The following is a 13,109-nucleotide window of genomic DNA, read 5'->3' as shown; positions in this document are numbered from 1 at the left end:
GGTGTAGGCATAGCATCCAGTAACGCATTCTTAATTATTTCAATGGGAGGTCCTTGTGAGGATAGTAATATGTGTGTGCGTCTTAGCCTCATCAGCTGCTAAATGCAGTGGCACAGCACATCGCTCATTCATAGCTGAGTGAAAGCGTACAGAGATTTTAGGAATCAGACACAGACACCTTTAATCCGTTTGATGAAATATTACATAATCAGAGCTAATCTGATTTAATCAAAAGGCGATTATCTTTTTAATCTACTGTATAACCAGATGGCAGTAAATTAGATTACAATTGATTAGATTAAAAAAAAATCTTGCTTTTAAGCTCAGATTCACTCTGCAGGGTTTTGAATATGAGTTCATTGGCACTGAATGTATTTGCATAAGAATGTATGTATAATGCACTCGTGTTTGTGTGTTTGTGTGTGTGTGTGTGTGTGTGTGAGAGAAAGAGAATTCTGCCACCAACCTGAGTTATGACCTCATGTTTTGTTTTTGTGTTTTCACTAACCCTCAGGTCATACCTGCTCAAAAGTGTGACAGATTTATCTCCTGTAATGCTCAGCGTGTTCGTGGAAATGGGGAAAGATCTCACGCCGATTCCCTCTGAGGATAAGGAGAGGTGAGAGGAGGCTCACATTAAGGGCGAGATAAAACGCCGCAGTATTCTGTTTCAAGTGACAGGAATCTCTTGTTAGGTTGACACCTCGGCTGACACGCCTTGTGGTGCAACGGGTTCTATAGCTGTGAGTTAAGGTGCTCAGTACGGACCGCAAAACCACAAACACACCCAGCGACCAGGCGAGCACAAGAGACATCTGGAGAAGAGAGGAGAGAACAGGTGGACTCTAAAGAGGACATCTGATCTGCACATTCACAGTAACACCTGTATTTCTGTGCGTGTGTGTGTGTGTGTGTGTGTGTGTGTGTGTGTGTGTGTGTGTGTGTATGTGGGTCTTTTCATGTACCACCTGCTAGAAACTGGGATTGTTCAATACCTAATCACAAAATCGTTTCTCTGTGGTTTTGTATAATAATAAAAAAATTGTTTAAATGACTTCCTTAGTTTTCATTTACATACCAGATTCTATATATAATATACATATAAAGAACATCCAACAGAAGAGAGCATACCAATACTAGGTAAACCTCCAAAAAACAAACCCTCTTAAATACTATGGACAGGAAAAGTTTAATTACATGGTAGTAACTCTAAAATGTTTTCTTTTAATGATAAAAGTCTTAAATATAAGTTTTTGATTTATATAACTTTACTGCCATGCAAGTCAGGCCTGATCATTAGTATGTCACATGACCATAATGTACAGTCAGATCTATGTACACATTTTGATGTGAGATAGCACATAACATAATCAGCTGTTTCTCTTGGTTTTTCTTGACGTCATCTTAGTGTCAGCCTACATTTTAAAGCATGCATGAAATCTCATTTGTTAAAAGTTGTGATTCACAAAAGCAGTACAAAAGGATTTCCAAAACACTATCTGTAAATAGCACACAGTAAATGGCATCATTCACAACCGGAAAATAGGGCATTGCAGTGGCATCAACAAGAACAGGACTTCTCTCCAGAAACTGACAAAAGGACAAGAAGTAAACCAATCAGAGAGGCTGCCAAGAGACCTGCAGCCCCATTATCACATGCTCGTATATCACGCAAGTGCTGTGCATACCCTGCCAATCTGTGTTATAGTCTAATGAGATCAACTTGTTGTGCATAATTGCACAAAAAGATATATTTGGTTTATAACCCAAAAAACACTATACCCTTTGTAAAGCATGGTGGTGGCAGTATCATATTATGAGGATGCTTGTTTTTCTGCCTGGTGTGCTTGTAGAGATGAAAGAGGAAATCATGCATAGCTCCAAACACTTTGCACAACAACCTGCATTTTTAACAGGGTTGTGTGCAACTGTGTATAGATTGTACCTGTCCCTGAAACTGAATAATTAACCATAAACCCAGAGAAATGTTGCATTTATGATGAGTCCCATTTTTCCCACACGATTTAATGGAGTCTTTATTTTACATCTGTAAAAACAACCCAGACAACATTATTTATAATAATTATATTGACCAACATCCCTATGTAAATCTAATCCATTCCAAATAAGACTTTAGCAGGTTATATGCAATAGGGATGTATCTGAGTATTCAGAATGAACACTCTAAATTGATTTTTTATTGCAATTTTTTATGTTGGTTGATGGTTGTGGTGTAGCTCCAATACCAAGCTTGAGTGGCACATTTTCCTTCCATTCACAATGTGAGTCCACTGGCTGCAAAAATGATTTTTTTTTATTAAAACGTTCCCCTGTCACTTCCCAGCAGAGCCGCCATTCCATCAAGCCCACACAGACCATGCATTGTGTACAGGGTGGCATAACTCTGCTGGGTTCCTCCAAAAATCATTTCATTATTAAAATAATATAACGTGTATGTACATTTTCCACCATTCTTTATCATTATTACATCAAATCTTAAAAAATCTATAATTAGTTACCTTTTCTGGTGCTTTTAAAATAATCGTAGGCCATGCAGATACCAATGCACTATATGTCCAATAGAAGCCTGACCTTCACACCAATATGGGAGCTTTCTCAAATTATTGCAACAAACTTTAATGGAATTTGAGCCTAGCCCATACATGATCCCGGATGACAGTGCTCTATACAGGCATTGTATAAGACTGCGATGGAAGTAATCAGGTAAGAATGAACACAAGTATATGAACAGCATGTAAAAAATGCCTACATTTGTTCTCCACAGTGGATTTAAAAATGAGGGAAGGTATGACTGACGTGATGTTTAGCTTTAATTTGAGGGGTTAATAAAATGATTGCCCTACCTGTTCAGGAACAGCCATTCTTACGTAGTTGCTTAAGGCTTAAAACTAATTGAACAAACAAACATAATTAAAAAAAGTAAAGATTCTTTTTCATTCTTGGACACAAATCTATTCCAGTCAGTGACTGCCTGAAGTCTGGAGTCCAAAAATATCAACAAATGCTGAGTATCCTCCTTTGAGATCCCTTGCCAGATTTGTACTGCCACTGCCTTCAGGTTCTGCTTGTTTGTGGGTCTTTCTTGCCTTCAGTAAGTAAAAAAGTATGCTCGATTGGGTTAAGGTCAGGTGACTGACTCAGCCATTTAAGAACGTTAGTTTGCTTTAAGGAACGTTAGGGTTGTGGTATGTTTTGGGTCATTATCCATCTGTACTGTGAGATGCTGTCCTATCTGTTTTGCAGCAGTTTTGCAACACCTGAATCTGAGGAAAATGTAAAGTTATATACACTTCATAATGCATCCGGCTACTTCTATCAGCAGTAACTACAGTGACCCAGTTCCACTGGCAGCCATACATGGCCATGTCATAACACTGCCTTTATCTTTTTTGGCAGATGACATGTTGTGCTTTGGTTCATGAGCCTTTCCTTTCAATCTCAATACATTTTCTTCCAATAATTCTGGTACAAGTCAACCTTGGTTTATTAGTCCAAAGAATTTTGGTCCAGAACTAGGCAGACTTACTGAAGATGTTTTTAGCCAACTAATCTGGCCTTTCTGTTCTCGAGTGTTTCCAGTGGTGTGCATCTTGAGGAAAACCCTCTGTATTTACATTCATAAAGGCTTCTCTTGATTGCAAACGTTGGCAATGATACGCCTTTCTCATCACGAGTGTTGTTGACTTGGCTAGATGTTGTGAAGGGGTTTTTATTCACCACTGAAAAATTCTGCAATCATCCACTTTATGTGTCTTCCAAGCCTTTTGGTGTTTCTGAGTTCACCAGGTTTACCAGTGCATTTTGTTTTTTAAGAATTGTGTAACTGGTTGATTTGACCACTCAGAAAGTTTCTCTCTGATAGCCTTCTGCAGTTATCAAACCCGCATATGTTGAGTTACCATTAACAGCTACAAATACAAATTCATTAGCTCCAGACCTTCAATCTCCTTAATTTCTCATGAAATAAGGACAGAACAGATCAGGCCATGAAACTGCATATACTTTAGGTCAATCATCCACAGAGATGACAAAAGTACACACATCCTTCAGTAGAAGTACAGATGGTTTTAAATACTCTGATAAAAGTTGAATTACTGATTACATGTTAAACTAAAGAAGTTTGGGCTCTGACATGTACTTAAACAAAAAAATAGCCACTACTACTACCTGTTTTAGGGTCACGCTGGTAACTGGACCTCACATCATAATAATATATTTATATAAAACAATTTTAAATTGTGCTACTTAATGAATGTGGCCAGGGTGTACAACCACCATATAGAACACAATCAGAGTAAAGATGATGATGATCAGAAATGTCTCTGTTCTTAGTCATGTTTACATCACTGACTCCATCTGCCTCAACCACGTTAACCCCAGACTTCTTGTTGCCTTCTGCTGTACTTGTTATGAACTTCATAAACTAGTCTACATCTGTGGCGTGCGAGAGCCAGGAAATGATACACCAGTGGTAGATTGAAAAAGACGAGCAACGACAAGAAATAGGTTGATGGGCAGAAAACAACACAGTGAGAAGAAAAAATATTGATCATGTCACCAAATAGATTAAAACTATGTATCGAGTCTGGTTTGAAAATGTAAGAAGTAGAAAGTACAGATATTTGTGTATATAATGTAATGAGTGAAAGCAAAAAGTTAAAAGAAAAATAAATAATGAAGTAAAGTTCTGATACCAGAAAAATCTACTTGAGTAAAGTAGCAAAGTATTTGTACTTCATTACTTCCCATCTCTGGTTGTCCAAATACTTTTGATGGAGGAACTATGTTGAAATTGCTTTAATTCACAAACCATTAATGATCCACAAACCATTCACAAACAATGACAAATGCCAAATATCTACAACCCCATTTTCAAAAAAGCTTGAAGACTGGATAAAATGGAATTCAAAACAAAATGCAATGATTTGCAAATCTCAAATGAGCAACATATACTTTAATCCAGACTATGTCTTATCCAGGAAAACCTTGCATATTTTGGCAAGGCAATGCCACATACTGCATCTGGTACAACAGCATGGCTTTGTAGTAGAAGAGTCTGGGTGCTAAACTTACCTGCCTAAAGTCTACACCTTCCACCAACTGAAAACGTTTAGTGCATCATGAAATGAAAAGTATGACAAAAAAGACCCAGGATTGTTTTGAAGCTAGAAGCCTGTATCAGACACAAATTGGATAAAATTCCCTTCTTAAAACTCCAGCAACTGGTCTTCTCAGTTCCCAGATATATATGAACTGTTAAAAGAGGAGGGGATGCTACACAGTGGTAAACATGGCCCATTCCCAACCTTTTTTTTTTGTTGCTATGTTGCATCAAATACAAATTACCTTATTTGATCTTTTTTACTCTCAATTTAAATAATTTATAATTTTCCTATTCTGTTCTATTGTGAATAAAATATGGGTTTAGGTTGATGGGTTGTTGTGGTTGATGTAGGGCTGATATTTCAAATTGTGGCCTCTTGGTTTTATTTACACTTGACATAGTTTTCCAACTTTTTGGGAATTGTATGATTCCTTGAAAGGAATGATTGATTTAGGAATTATATTCTTTAAACTTCAATAATTGCAACTTCAAAAGAGTACAAATTAATCATATGTTTTTTTTCTTTCTTTCTTGACGGCCATTATAGTAAGTCAAATATTAAAAATAAGTTTGGTGGAGGCCCTATGCATAGTTTAGCACTAGTTTAGCAGCAATGTTCTGGTGCTGATAGTCTTACGGAGGCCTGAGGGGGGCCATTAGGGACGGCTGTCATTCCTCCTGATGAGTTCAGGTTGGAGCAGAGTTCGTACTTTGCCACCAGATGAAAAGCGTGGAAAAGACATTAACCTGTGGCCCCCAGCACTGCTTGTGAACGTGTATATGAGTGTGATCACCTGTCACATTTTTTTCTGAGTGTGTGTGTGTGTGTGTGTGTGTGTGTGTGTGTGTGTGTGTGTGTGTGAGAAAGGGAGATAGTTTGTCCTTCTTCTAACTCTTTGGTGGTTATGATTACACGGCCTGAGGGCTAAACACACATCTAACTCACTGTAAGCGGCTCTTCACACACACACACACCTGAGCAACCTGATACATCTTTTCCCATATCGTTTAAGGAAGTTATTCTGAGATTAAATCATTCCCACAGTGCTCCTCCTCCAGGTAGAGGGCTCATGTGTGTTTTCTACCTTAGGCACAGCTCACCTTTTTTGAGTAAACCCTACCCTCTGTAGCTGGAACGGCCCGAGGGAAATCAGGCTCGTTTTCCCTGACTTCATCCCAAAATTAATCCTCCCTAATAGGACAGGAGCGCCCAAAAGAGCTGATCAGAGAAATGGAAGATTATTAAAGCGTTATAGACCTTGACTGTTTGTCATTTTTGTGAGGTGTGTGTGTGCTGGTGTGTGTTCATTGCTACCTCTGGGAAGAGTAGGATAAAGAGCAGATAAATGACAGTGTACTAAACTATGCTTATATCCAGAGATATATACATTGTGTGTGTGTGTGTTCGTGTGTGTGTGTGTGTGTGTGTGTGTGTTCGTGTGTATGTGAAAAGATGCAGAAAGTGTGCAGATTGGTGTAATGTCTTGCCTCATTGGGGATGTGATGTGTCGGCAAGCAGATGATGAGTATTAATGAGAAACCTTTTTGTGTGTGTGTGTATGTGTGTGTGTGTGTGTGTGTGTGTGTGTGTGTGTGTGTCTGAGCACCCTCTTCGGCATGCGAATAAGGGCTGCTGAAGTTCATCAGTATGACTGTCTTGTAGCTCTGATCAGATCAAAGGCATGTTTCTTTTCATCATTACCCCAGCTCTCGCACTGCACTCGCTTCCTTTCTACCACTCAATTACCAACTTTCTATTTTAGCATTCCATTTTTCACACTCCCCCCCTCCTACCCTCCTTCCTGCTTGATTGATTGTTCACAACATGCTGATTCTGATGTTCCAGTTTGCTTGCATACAAGTGTGCATTAGATGCCCTGGTTCTCCTGAACTCTGATAGTTGGATACTTTGTCTTATGTTCTCGCAGGGCCTCTCCACGGATCACGTCCGCTTCATCTTTCATATCAACACATCTTGAGAATTTCTCTACAACTACTTTATCCTCAGCCTGGACACATTTATTTCACACAGTAATTTGGCAAGGCGTCTGCACAGGGTTGGAAGTTTGTCATGACGGCCCTCGTGCCAGCTTTACCTCAGGGTCCTCCCCACCTGCCTCTTGAAATGAAATGTACAATTTGAAACTGTGTATACTCCCATACCCTGACGATTTCAGAAGCAGTGATGCCACACATAAAACGACAGTAGAAGGCAAGCAAAGTGACAATTTCACAAACCGACTACAACAGACCCTAATAATGACCTACACAACAAACACACACACAGTCAGACATGCTGTTATCAGATCAACAGGCTTTACATAAACAACCTTTGAAGGCCATTGGGATAGTTTTGTAAATGGACAAAATGTGGCATCAAGTGCAGAAGAAGACAAAAAACACTCAGGTTTTTAAAACTTTATATAAACACATTTTTTAAATCCTTTCGGTATTAAATCCTTCAGCAGACTTGTCAAGAAAAAAAAACTGAAGCAGATTTTGCCATGTTTCAGAAACCGGGGAAGGTGAAAGTCTCAGTTAAAAAAAAATCTTATTTAGGATTAAACACATGACAAGCATTAGTGAGTTATAAACTATGTGTCTATAATATTCCACATGGAAATGCAAATCATGCAGCTGTGGCAAGGGTGTGTGTGTGTGTCTCTCTCTCTCTCTCTCTCTCTCTCTCTCTCTCTCTCTATATATATATATATATATATATATATATATATATATATATATATATATATATATACATATATACATATACATATATGTGCCTGATACTCAATTACTTAATGATAGTAAAGGTGTAGGAGCTTCTGCACCTTTTCCTGTTATATAATAACATCAGCAAATTATAATTCAGTTGGTGTCAAACAGTTATGGTCTTGGAGCTAGTTTTGGATGAAAACATTGTAAAACAGTGTTGTCTGACTAAAACCTACTGTAACTGGTGTATTATTATAAAAAAAAAAAAACACCTGCAACAAATCAAGTGCCTTATTTATTACCTTATTAATATGAAGCTAGTTATTCAGTAATTAACGCTCAGCCTTACAGTTACCCTGTGTTACATTGTGAGTGTTTTTTTTTTCTAACACAAAAGATCAGTAATTATTATTAATTAAAAACTCAGTCAATTATTCAGAATAAATGAAGGCTTTTGCACATGCCTGATTTTATAAATATTTGCCCCCCCCCTTACTTAGTTTCACAAACAAAACATTTTGTGAAATTTGCAATCATTCATTTTAAAGGATCTTTAGGTACAACAAATATAAAGGACATCATAACTACATTATTTTGCTGGTTTTAGTCATCAGTTCCCACCTACTTGTTCATTCTCCCTATAGGCCAGGGAGGGGAAGGTTATCACATGCTTCCTCTGAGACACTTGAAGCCACAGAATTTTTTTTCAAGCTGCTGCTAGTGTAGCATTACAGGACAACTGATTGTACTCGAAAAAAGTGCTAAATCGCCTGCTTTATATATACAAGCTCGCAGATGGCCAAATTTTGGCTTGGGTTGCTGTAATTGACAGGGGAAACAGTCATGCCATCCATCCTACACATAGACCAGAACTGGTTATGCTCTTTAGAACTTTCTGATGGCTTAAATATCTATACAATGGAGTTACAAAGCTTGCATCTATATTAGTATAAAGGAAATAGGATGTACTGTATATTCCTACATTTCTAAATTGTAATGTAGTCCTGACATTGTATCTGGAAAAATGTCATCAGAAAAATTAGTCATTTTCGACCAAAGGTTACTAATGTGTGATGAGAAATCGCACATTGTGCTGTTCGGGTTTAGTAACTGGATGGCTGTGTGTGTGCTTTGCGAAAGTGTTCTCGAGACAATTGACTAATGGCTCCTCTTTGGCTTTATGGGGCTACTTTCACACTCACAGGTCTGAAAAGCAGCTTTTTATATCAGACACAACGATGGCTCTAAATGGAAACACTGCAAGGTTCGGATTTCTGTTGAACTGACCTGCATTTATGTGAGATATACGTTTGCTGCACATCTTAGCAATATTTGTATTATTATACACATACATTAAAATGTTGCGCTTTTGTGAGGTACAGTAAAGAGAAACTAAACACCGGGGTCATATAGAACATGCTCGAGTGTCATCCATTTCAAGGTCACACTCGCATGGCCTTCATCAGCATGAGAGTGCGTATGTCAGCTTCTTTCTTTCTCCTCTTTTCTCTTGTTCCTGCTCTGCTCTTCAATTATTCAGCTGAAAAGAGAGTTGGCCCCTGCGCTTTAATTACTGCACTGAGAGCCTTGGGAGGAAGGAGAGAAGCAGCAAATGAGTCCACAGCCTACAACCACAAGCAAACATGGCCTCTCAGGCACAGCGGGACATTCCAGATACTGAACGCTTATGACTTCTTTATCCCGGAAATACACTGCGGACTGAGAGCATCAAGAAACAACTAATACAACTACGGCTTCAAAATGCGAGCAGAAATATGGCTGAGCATCACTGCAAAATGAGATACTAAGCTTTAAACTTTTTTTTAAGCTCTGTTTCTTCATTATCTTTTGCAATATACGGTTCAGCGAAGTGACATTAAATATACGTAATAATGCTGCTATATAGTTCAAAAGTCAATAATGAGCTTCATACATACAAAAGAAATCTATAAGTACTGGGTTGCATCACCCTGTCGATAGCTGACCTTGTCCTGCTAGATCCATTAAGATCTTACTAATCAAACTAATTTAGGCACAGGACTACATGGGGGAAATGTTCTACGCTTTCAAATCATTGCTGAACTATAGCTACTGAGAATAGAGCACAGATTCCAGGAAACCAAACATATAAATCATATGATATGCACCAACTGTCAGACTCATATAACATGTAACATATTATTAGCGGGCATATTGCCTGTGAAGATTCTAAGCTTCAGAATATAAGAGAGATCCGAAAACATCAATCACCACATCTGAAACATCTGTTACATGTCTATATTTTGTAGTTAAATGCAACATTATCAAGCAGTTTGAGGATTGAGATATTATAACTGTTTAGAAACATGTATCCAATGTATTTATGGCACAGTTATATATCTCACAGCGATACAGTATAGCTGGCAGTTTTAGACCCGATAGCTTCTAAGAAAGACACACAGCAAGAAAGGTCAATAATTCATAAGTATACAAATCTTGACATTTCCATATTTCGTTCCTCCACTTCTTTTATTGCTCTCCAGTTTTCCTCTCTTCTCTTACGTTTCCTGCATTCTCCAATACTAATCATAAACTTCACATTTAAAAACATGGTCTCTTCAAAATGACCTTAGTCGTAGTTTCTTGCTCTCTTACATATGAAGAAGGTCGACTCATGTCTTCTTTCATATTGCTGTCTGTCTCTGTCTTTCCATTTATTTATTTCTGTGTCATAAATCAGGTTTTTATCCAAACATTTAAACACTGCTTTATGAGATATTCAAGTTGCTGCCTCTGAAAGAAGTGACCTTACATACTGGTTCAGAATATTTTTAAGACTAAGATATTCGTATTTAGGGAGCAGGTGTAGAAACTGGTAGCACTGGTTAGGCTAACTGGCTAATACTCAGTGCTGTCTGGTCAACTCTGTTATTGTCAAAAATCTTTTTCCAGGATGCACCATAGCCTAAAACATGGCTTGAATATTGACTCTGACAGTTAGGAATGCAATAAATGCAGGATTCGATCTTTGTGTTACAATTAGTAAGTGTTGGTCCACATGTAGACATTTTCACAAAGATCTATTTTTTAGTAAAATCTGTATTAAATCCTTGGTGTGGGTGTGATTAAAATTACTACTTGCTCTCGGGCTCTCAATTAAAGAACTCAAACTGCATGATGTGCAAAGGCTATCCACTCCTGGGTTGGGCACCACATAAGTTTCACAATGGTGGAAAATAGTCAGAGTAATGCATTTTTTATATATGGTGTACTCCACAATGATTGATGTATAATATAATATATATCTCAAACCCCCTAACCAATGTTTTGAAAAAAAAAATGCATGAAATATTAAAGTATTTCTATTTCACAGTAACTCTTTAAGTTTTTAACCCAATAAAAACCTAATAAATATCACACTGCCCTGGTGTGAAATCCCCCTGATATCCAGTACCACAAGTACAACTAGCAGTACAAAACCTTCAGTAGCTTTCAAAACAGATGGTTGTCAGCCCATTCACATTTAAAGTAATGGGTATAAAAAAATGCTGTCAAGCACAATTAAGGCTACAACAAAAGGCCACATGTGTGGAACTGTTGGAAATTTATAAGGAATTGGACCCATAAACACACTGTAAAACCACACAGTGAGGTGGATGGTGAAGCAGACAAACCAGAGCTCATTTGTCATTTTTCTTTAATAACCACAGGGTATTCGGAAGCGTTGTCAGAACGAATCCTTTCCTGAGAGCTTTCTATCAAATACTGTGGCTGAACATCAGCAAGCTTCATTAGAACTACAGTTGGAATTGTTAGTTGTTGAGTTATGTGTTTTGTTCCCAAATGAAACCAGAAACAAACATTTGGTAATGCACAATATCAGCATGTTTTCAGACAAAGGAGGACTGCTTACTAGAAAAAGTAACTGATATCTATAGTAAAATATGGTGGTTGTCATTGGGCTGTTGGGGTTATTTTGTGCCTGGTAGTAAACTGCTTCTTGTTAACTACGATCGGGCTCACACCTGTTCCAGTGTGCAAAGCAAGCTTAATAAAGACATGGTCTGGCAATGTTTGTGTGGAAGGCCTGCATGGAGCCCTGACCTCAGTAACCATCAGTGCCAACATGTGTCTACAACATTCTTAAAGCTGAATGAACAGGAATTCCTACAGCCCTCTCCAAAATCTAGTGCAAAACCTTCACAGAAGTGTGGATGTTATTATTATCTTATAAAGGGGGACTCTGGAATAGGATGTTCTACAAGCCAGTGATGGTCAGATGTCCAAAAACATTTGCTCATATAGTGTATAGACAGTATTAGGATATTGGGATATTTCCTCAATCCTGGTCCCTACCAGGAGGTTTCTATGTTTTGTGAGAATTGTTAAATAACATAAAATCAACATTTTTCAATGAACATTCAAAATTGTTTAACAGCATGGAGGAGTGGACCAAGATTGTTCCACAAGTCTCCCCAATTGTGCCAGACATTTAAAAAAGAGACTCATTGTTGCAGTCTTTCCAAGCTTTTTGTTACAAAACTGAACGTGTGCCAATGTTTATGGAATCAGTCTTTTGTAGGAACAATTACACTGCATAAAATTTCAGATATCACATTGCAAATGAACATCATTGCATTTAAACACAAGTAAGCACAATTTATTTACTGTAAAAAAATGTTCATATAAGTAAAGAGCTGAAAATTGCATTGTCCACTTTCAATCAAAAATAAAAAAAAAAGTAAAATAGTGTAAAAATAGTGTAATTTGGGTTTATCATTGATACAAATGACAAAATGTCAACATTTTCATTTCACCAAGTTTAACACGCCTCACTTGCCCTGGACTTGCCCATTACTACCTTGGGACAGGTAAAGTTACACAGATAAGAAACTAATCTAGGACAAATATAATTTTCTTTAAGAACATAAGGTCAGCTTTGACAGGTGTGGGCAAAAAGTGGTCAAAGTGTAAACAGACACCTTGTTTTTTAGTTTTCACAATGCCACATTCTGTTCAAACACTGTAAAAGCTCTGAATATTTGTCTGTTCCAACAACAGATCTATCCAGTTCCCATCATAAGTTAAAAGGGCTTTTGATGAGCTTTAAAAAAGTGCACTTTTGTTCAGCAGCATGGGTCACGTTGGGTCAGTCCCAAACCACCACTTAGCCCTTAGTACTCTACACTTTTGAAACAATTGTACTGCTTAAAAAAAAACAATTTCTATTCAGAAAAGTTGCAGAGTGCCTCCTATAAATATGAGTTTAAAATATCACTTATTTCTGGTTATT

The sequence above is a fragment of the Silurus meridionalis genome, chromosome 1 (genome assembly GCF_014805685.1).
Source record: "Silurus meridionalis isolate SWU-2019-XX chromosome 1, ASM1480568v1, whole genome shotgun sequence".
NCBI lineage: Eukaryota > Metazoa > Chordata > Actinopteri > Siluriformes > Siluridae > Silurus > Silurus meridionalis.
This window is presented reverse-complemented; position numbering follows the sequence as displayed.